Source organism: Mycteria americana, chromosome 2 (genome assembly GCF_035582795.1).
Source record: "Mycteria americana isolate JAX WOST 10 ecotype Jacksonville Zoo and Gardens chromosome 2, USCA_MyAme_1.0, whole genome shotgun sequence".
Lineage (NCBI taxonomy): Eukaryota > Metazoa > Chordata > Aves > Ciconiiformes > Ciconiidae > Mycteria > Mycteria americana.
In genome coordinates this window covers 32215457-32223075 of record NC_134366.1, presented here as the reverse complement: position 1 = coordinate 32223075, position 7619 = coordinate 32215457, and positions in this window count along the sequence as shown.

Here is a 7619-nt window from a genome sequence, read left to right as displayed (position 1 = left end):
GAGGCAAATCTACAATCTGAGGACTTTCATGTTGTTCTGAGCTTCTGTTCTTATTTGCACTGGATTCTAACTGAATGAGAAGATTTTTTTTTTTTTTTTTTTAAATATAGCCTGGCCCTGTTCACAATGGGATTCCAACATTTCCTGTTAGAATGTGATTTACCAGGAATTTAATTAATCTCCAGTTCAAACTGTACTGCAGGCCTCTAAAATTAAAAAGAAAAATAAACATTGCAATTAACATTGAAAGAGAGCTAAACTTAGCACTTGAAACTAAAATTACAATAAATAAAGATGAACCCAAACCAAAATTGAAAAAATGAATGCCAGTGAAGCTTATTATGTTCAAAAGCCAAATATGATTACTGTATTTAAAATCTTAGGTTAAGAAATAAAATGGATCATGATATGAACAGCATAATGTAATTACATAATCTGAGTCCTATCAAACATAAACTGTACCTCTTATATTGCTGTTTTTCTTAGAGATGTTTATTTCTTCTCCTTCCCTCTTTCTCAACCAAGATGTGATTTCGAAACACAAGCAAATAAATGTCAAATCCTTCTGCCTCTATTCTGCCATTCCATTTCTGAAATTCTGCCAAACTGAAAATTTCCATTCAGACTGACTGGCATTTGTTGAACTGATTTTTTTTTATTATTATTATTATTTTATTTTAACACTCTTTTTCAAAAGTAGTGGAAACTTTGTGCAACCCTTGCTGTGTCTATGCATGACATTTTAAGAGCAGCTGCTTCTGCGGATCTTTTTCACAATAGTACATTTTTTCCTGCAGACGCTCTGAAAACCCCTCACAAAAAACCTTCAGTTACTTGTAAGTCTTGCCCTATGGTGTTTCCAAACCCGCATGTAGAGCAGGTACCACCCAATTTAACACCATGCCAACCTAAGAAATACAGAGACCAAATAAAAAGCTACAGTAAAGAGTAAATAAGATCAGTGGAAAATTTGTTAAAATCTCTACCCCCTCCTCCTCCTTTAAAACAAAACAGGAGGTTGTACAGACTCTGGTTTCAAAATCTCTGCCCTACTACTCAGTTACACTTTTTTTTAATGATAAAAATGAATAGGTAGAATAATATGCACAAGGAAATAGATGGAGCAGAATGGCTTATGAGGAATTTCTTACATAAAAAAGGCTTTTCACATTTACAGTAGAGTAATTTCTCCAGCCTGCAATGTGTTAGAAAGAAACATAAGACCATGAATTGTCACTATGCTACAAGAATCCTTCTCGCTCTTTGTGGATGGTACACACACTGTTTGCTTATTAAGGCACCAGGCAGTTCTCAGAAGTTGTACTATTTTAGTTATAAAACCAATTTTTTTTAATATACAATAATGGAAAGTCACCAGTGAATTCTTCTATGGTTGTGCAGACCTGAAAAGCCTAAAACTGTGTGGATCAATAGCAAGATAGTGCAGAGAGAAAGATGCTCCTTTTCTGGGCAGCTTCCTTTAAGCTGCAGTCACCTCATCTTGTTTACTTCCCTATGGTGAACCTGTAGGTATAACAGCAGCAGTAGTAGGTGGGGCCAGACTATACTTGCCCTGTTTGGCCCTTGTTGCATAAAATGGAGCTTCAATTCCACCTCCTGCTTTCCAGTTCCTTTTTTTTGTTTGTTTCTTTGAATGCAGGAGATTTTAAAATATAATTTATTCTTCAAAACAGACAAAAAAATCTTTAGGCCAAAATGAAATCCAATACAAACCAGTAATTTATAGAAAAGAATTCCTTATTAAAACATGATACTTTAAAAATGAAATTCTTAACATTCAAAGATTGCATGTTCTTCCCTTCTCCCCTCTCTTTCAAATACTGAAAACTAATGAATTGCAAAGTTGCGAATGATGGTAACCTTGTGCACTCTATGTGGAAGAAGCCTCTAAAATCAGAGCTGAGTTTGGTGACCCAATATAGCTAGGTCAGAGGAGCAATGAAGTCCTTCAATATGACTGAAATCCTCCCAGCATGCAACATTTGTCCCTCTTATTGATCCTTGGTATACTTGCAAGAGCCTAATTTTCCTTTTTGTGAAAAACAGGGGTAATTATGCTTTCCTGTCTTGCTAACAGATTTTGGGAGGTGCAAATGAAAGTTTTTAAGCACATTAAATTCACTGAATTAAAAGATCGCTTCCTGCTTCTAAATGTTCTGTGCCTGTTATGTTTTATAATTCTAAGGGTTCAAATGTTATTGTGTTCGTATATCCTGTGACATTTATTATTTCTGTGAAGACTTGCACAACTCATTTTGGGTGACTCTTGCCTGTAGTTCCTGTACATCCTACTCCCATCCGTACATATAATTTTAGGCTCCATTTTTAGGTGATTTCTTCCCACCTGGAATTTCTTTCCAATGAGGAATTTACCACATGGTTAAAAGAGTTGTTTAGTCCTCAATCTAAACCTTGCTTTCAAGAAAATACTAGCTTTTTCCAGTCACTGCCTACCTGCAATTTTTTATCTCTGAACTTCAACTTCTCTTTTGGGACCTCTGCCTGCACACGCCATGTAGTGCTACCAAGAAGTAGCTCCTTGCCTGTACTGCCATCCTCCCTGGTTTCCATGCTGTCCTCAACCATCTTTCATAGAAGTATTCTGCCTTTGGCTCTTTGCAATGTGGTTTACCCTAACTGTGATATTGTCTGCTCTAGGTAGCTGTCTAATAGCTGTAATAGGCATACAAGCACTAATGAAAGCCTGCAGTACCCCACATTTGCTACTTACTTTCTGCTTTGTATGGGAAAAGTTCTCATGGAAAGCTCAGGAATCTCATACGCTGTGTTTTCAAATGCTGCCTTAAAACCTCTGATTTAAAAAGCTTCTGCCTGGCACAGATAGAAACCATAACTTGCTACTGCCTATTTCATTACCTCTGCCTCTCAAGGATACCAGGTTTGGGGGAAGGAGGGAGGACACCTTTTCATTCTGTTTGATGAACAAATACCTATGCTCTCTAGGGCGGAGACTGGCATCTTTATTCAGCACCTTCACAAGCACAAGAGCCCTGCTGCAAGGCTGGCATTCTCAGCAACTGAAAATTACAGAACATATAATATATGGCAAAATTGAGAACATAATGTAAATGATCTGATTATCCTCACAGAAGTTAACATAGCCCTTTTCCCCTACATTAGCCGCTCCGTAACACATACATGCTCCCTACTGCTAATGGACACAAAAAATTAATTCCTCACTGGAACGCAAATGGCAACACATACCTCTCGCCCTCTTGCCAGAAAAGCAGCTTCCTAATTATCTGGAGATTGGGGCAGGGTTTGACTCTGAAACAGCATTTACAATAAATATGCTCTTCAACTAATGTCATGGTTTACCTAGGTCTTCATTATTTGTTTCTGCTATTAAGACAGGTCTTTACTACTTAGAAAAACATTAAGAAATACTGTTCACTGTCTTTTGATTTTTTTTTTCTTTCTATAAGTAATCTATATCTGCTTTTCAGTGTCTTGTTATTTTATGAGTTTGGGGCTGGGCTTAGATTTTGTCCTCTTTCTTTGAATATATTGTTTCTCTTGGAATACTCAGATGTTGTATTCGGACATCTGGGTTTAAGGATGGTAGGCATGTGAAAACGGATGGTTAGGTCTTAATGGTTATAGGTGTTCGTGACTTCACAAGTGTATACGTAGTTCCAGATGGGAAGACTAGGATTATAAAGAGGAGAGAGTCACAGATAGTTAAGATATTAATAGTGCAGGTATGATAATGCCAATAATATTATGTAGTATCAATATAGCCATTGCCTGCTAATAGTAATAGTTTTGATCATCGCTGTAACTGCCAAAGTTCATAAATGAACATTTGTAGAGAGGTCATATTTTTTACTAGCCCAGTCAATGCAGTTACTAAAAAAGAACAGATAAACTTAAGGCAGCTCTTTGGGTCCAAAAACTTGTTTGGTTTTTTTGTCATTATAGCCACTCGTTTAATAAATGGCATTGCTTTTTCCTACAGACCTCTTGCTGCTATGTTAATATCTGTGCTCAAGCTCTGAGCATGTCCAATAGTGATCTTGAGTGAAAGTCTGTAATTCCGAAGGGGCACTTTGTATCATCTTTGTGTCTTCTGGATTTCAGGCTGTCAGGAGGGCTTAAATCATGACCAAAGCCATTTAATGTGTACTGAACAACTTCTAAATGACAGATTTTCCAGCAAACTTAGTAAACAAATCTTTAAGCACTTCTCTTCCTTTTCCTTCCTTCATGTTTGTCTTAAACTATAACTGCATCAGGAGATTTGAGGTTTTCTACAACCCCTATGAACTATAGTGGGGCAGAAATCTCACAAAAAGTATGTGAAGGATTCTGAAGTGTTTGCATGATTCTCTCTTGGTATTCATAAGGGAGGACATGAAAATTAAAGCCATCTGTGAGATTAGGGGTTGTGCACAAATTCTTTGACTGGCCTGATATCCAAATGACTTCTAGGCTACTTCATTACCACTTAATCATGGCTGGCCATTTCATGAGTCTAATTGCAAGGAGAGTAAGCTGGGAACTTCACTGACCCTGCAAGAACCTATTACAATTTACATTTACATGTTTTTATTTGGTTTGTTCTTCCAGTGACTCATATATTGCTATATTAGGTCCTGGGCTACTGTCTTTTTTATTTTATTTTGATTTGCTCAGTTGGTCAGGAAATGAGCATTGTTGAGATGGGATAGTGATAATTTACATGAGTCAATCAAACTGTCATTTAACTTGTTTTTTGGTAGTTTGTGGTAGGGGACTGCTTACTGCTTTGATTGTGATAGTATGCAGAGCTGAGCATTCTTTCCTGAGCATCAATTCACAAGTCTAGATGATCCACTCCTGTTTTGTAGCAACTGTTATTGAAGTTACTACGTATGTGTAGCATGATTTTTGCCCTTTACCGATTCAGAGGGAGCTAGATTAGGACAACCCAAGGAGCTAGGTGCAGCCAGGATCTCCACAATCAATAGTAATAGACTTTAAATTATTTTCAACAGTACTTCTCAAGTGAAGAAAGTATCACTGTCTCACTTTATAGGCACATCTCCATGAGATAGACATCTTGGTGAGATGACAGGGGTTGCCTGTGGAGGGACTACCCAGAAGACTACTAGCAGAGCCAGAAAAATACTGAGGTTACTTTGCTCCAATGAATGGGCCAGTGCTCTGAGAGAGTTGCCAGGCCTTCTCCTTTCTAAAGTTTTTATAGTCAACCCTAAGTTTGAAGTCTTAGTTACGATGAAGGCTGAAAATACTATTAAAGTAAATTTACTTTTCACCTTTCTGTAATAAAAGACTTGTTTGGGCTTTTGGTGTCTTGCATTGTTTGTGGAATATCTTAATTTTAGTTTTCCTGGATAGCTTAATTTTCTAGTACATAAATGTTTACTGAAAATTGCCTTGCATTGCATTATCAGGTAAATGGGCATTTAAATGCAGTTACTTATGGAGGCCTCTATGTTTGTGCAACGCTGGTTCTAAATTACAATGATGTATGCAATGTGTTATTAATCCATATGTTAAAAACAGTCAAACTGGGATTACTTCTTTGTTTTCTTTCCTTCTTTCTTTGAAGATACTTGTTTGCATGTACTTTTAATTCCACATCTGATAGTTTAGCATATGGATATAATCATCATGCGTTTTCCTCCTACTGATACTTTCCTTTTTCCTAATTTAAGGTTCAGTCTTGGATGCTGCATTTGAATCAAAGGCTTTAGAAAAAGCCATGCTGTTGGGCAAGTATCTGCCCTATTCATTTATCCGTTTTTTTACTTTTTAATTTTGCTATTATTTACTACTTTGTTGTATGCCAGTAGCATCATGACAAAATAAGCACTGTTAACCTGCTGAAAGAATCAGCATCAGGAGGTTAAAATGTGGTCAAGGGTTAATTTACCAGACAGAAATCTCATTAGGTTTCATGGTTTTGCTGTAGTCAGTCACATACTTAGTTGTTATTTTATTGAGTCTGCTATAGGCTATGTTTTAAAAGTTGCTGCGCAACAGTTGCTTGGATTGATGGCATCCCTTTTGTTGTATATCAGGCCCATAAGTACATCACCTTTACTGGGGAAATGCCTGGAAGGAATAGTTAGGTTAAACCATTTCAGAAAAACAAGTGGGATTTTTTTTTAACTTAATGTCACTTTCAAATTGACTTGCCTATTATATTTCAATTGTGACCATCCTTTTTCTGAAGGATTTTCTTTGGTGTAAGCATAATTATTTTATGAAGGTGTTCACAAGGTTTATTTTTTCAGCATAAAGCATTTTTGAGTGTAATTCTCTGTCTTGCTATCAAGTCAGTTCATTTTTTTTTTTTATATTGAATTTAGATTTTATCATACTGGATTATGATGGTTTATTTCTTTATTTGAAAATGTGGTTAAATTCCTCTCACATTTTCCAGGAGAAATCAGTGTTTATCAAATCTTTTCTTTGCTCTGTCTGTCTGGATTTACTTCTATTTTTTATGTTGCAGCAATTATTTGTAGCTCCATGGTGTGTCAAATCATGCAAGAAATATATATTTCATTGTCCTCTTTCAGATAAGTGTGTGAAGTATATATTGCCATTATGAAATGGAAATAATATATAATTTTCAATATATAGTGAAGCTTTATAGTGTAATTGAACATATCTGTTTCTAAAAGAAAACAAGTATCTTGCTTCTAAAGCATTGCCATTTGAAAAGCTGAATTTTTTAAGCATTTTTTTTCTAGTAAAATAAATTCAGCACATTTTTTTAGAATATTTTCAATTTGGTAAAAATTGTTCAGTCTTTTCAACTAAAAAAAGTGATTTTGATGTTACTTTTTAGTTTTCTAAAAGGACTATTTAAAAAAAAAAGATACTTGAGTACTATTTTCTGAAAATAGTAGTTAAAACACAAAAACTTCATTAAAAAAAAACCAATCCAACAAAACAAAGTTGCAAGAATTTTGAACAAACATGCAAAAATTACAAAATAATTACTGTGGCCGCACCAGTTTACATGTAAGCCAGGTATGACCGGTGACACTACAAGACTGCATTTCTGCACGCAGACCTTGGAGTGGGTTGCCAGTAGATATGTGGGTTGGTGTGTGGTGGTTTTTTTTTTTTTTTCCTTTCCCTGTAAGCATCTACCTCTTAATAGTTAATGAAGTTTCCCTGAGTACCACTCAGCACAGTGAATGAACAGAGAGGAGGATAAAGAGGGCTTCAAAATAGCTTTACTCTTCCTTTCCTCCCCAGCATGTGTGAAAGGGCCAGAAAGGGGGAGGAGGGGAAGGAAGAGGCATGTGGTGTGAGGAGTAACAGCAAGCAATAAAGCCTGTCTCCTGCCAGGACACCTTTAATGCACGGCTTCTCTTGGAGTTACAGCCCAACTGGGAGCGCGGAGAGCTCAGCTGTTGCAGGGTGCTGACCTCCTCTGTCTCAGTAAACCGGGGTGCCAAACCTGTGGCCATGGGGGTGGGTGTGCTGGAAGGCGGCCATGGTGCTGTGCCAGCAGCCTGTGAGGTGCAGGCTATGGTGTAGGGAAGCACAAGATGGGATCCAGCGGTGCAAATTTCACAGCCGGTACCTAATAACTGATGGGTCTGAGGTCCCTC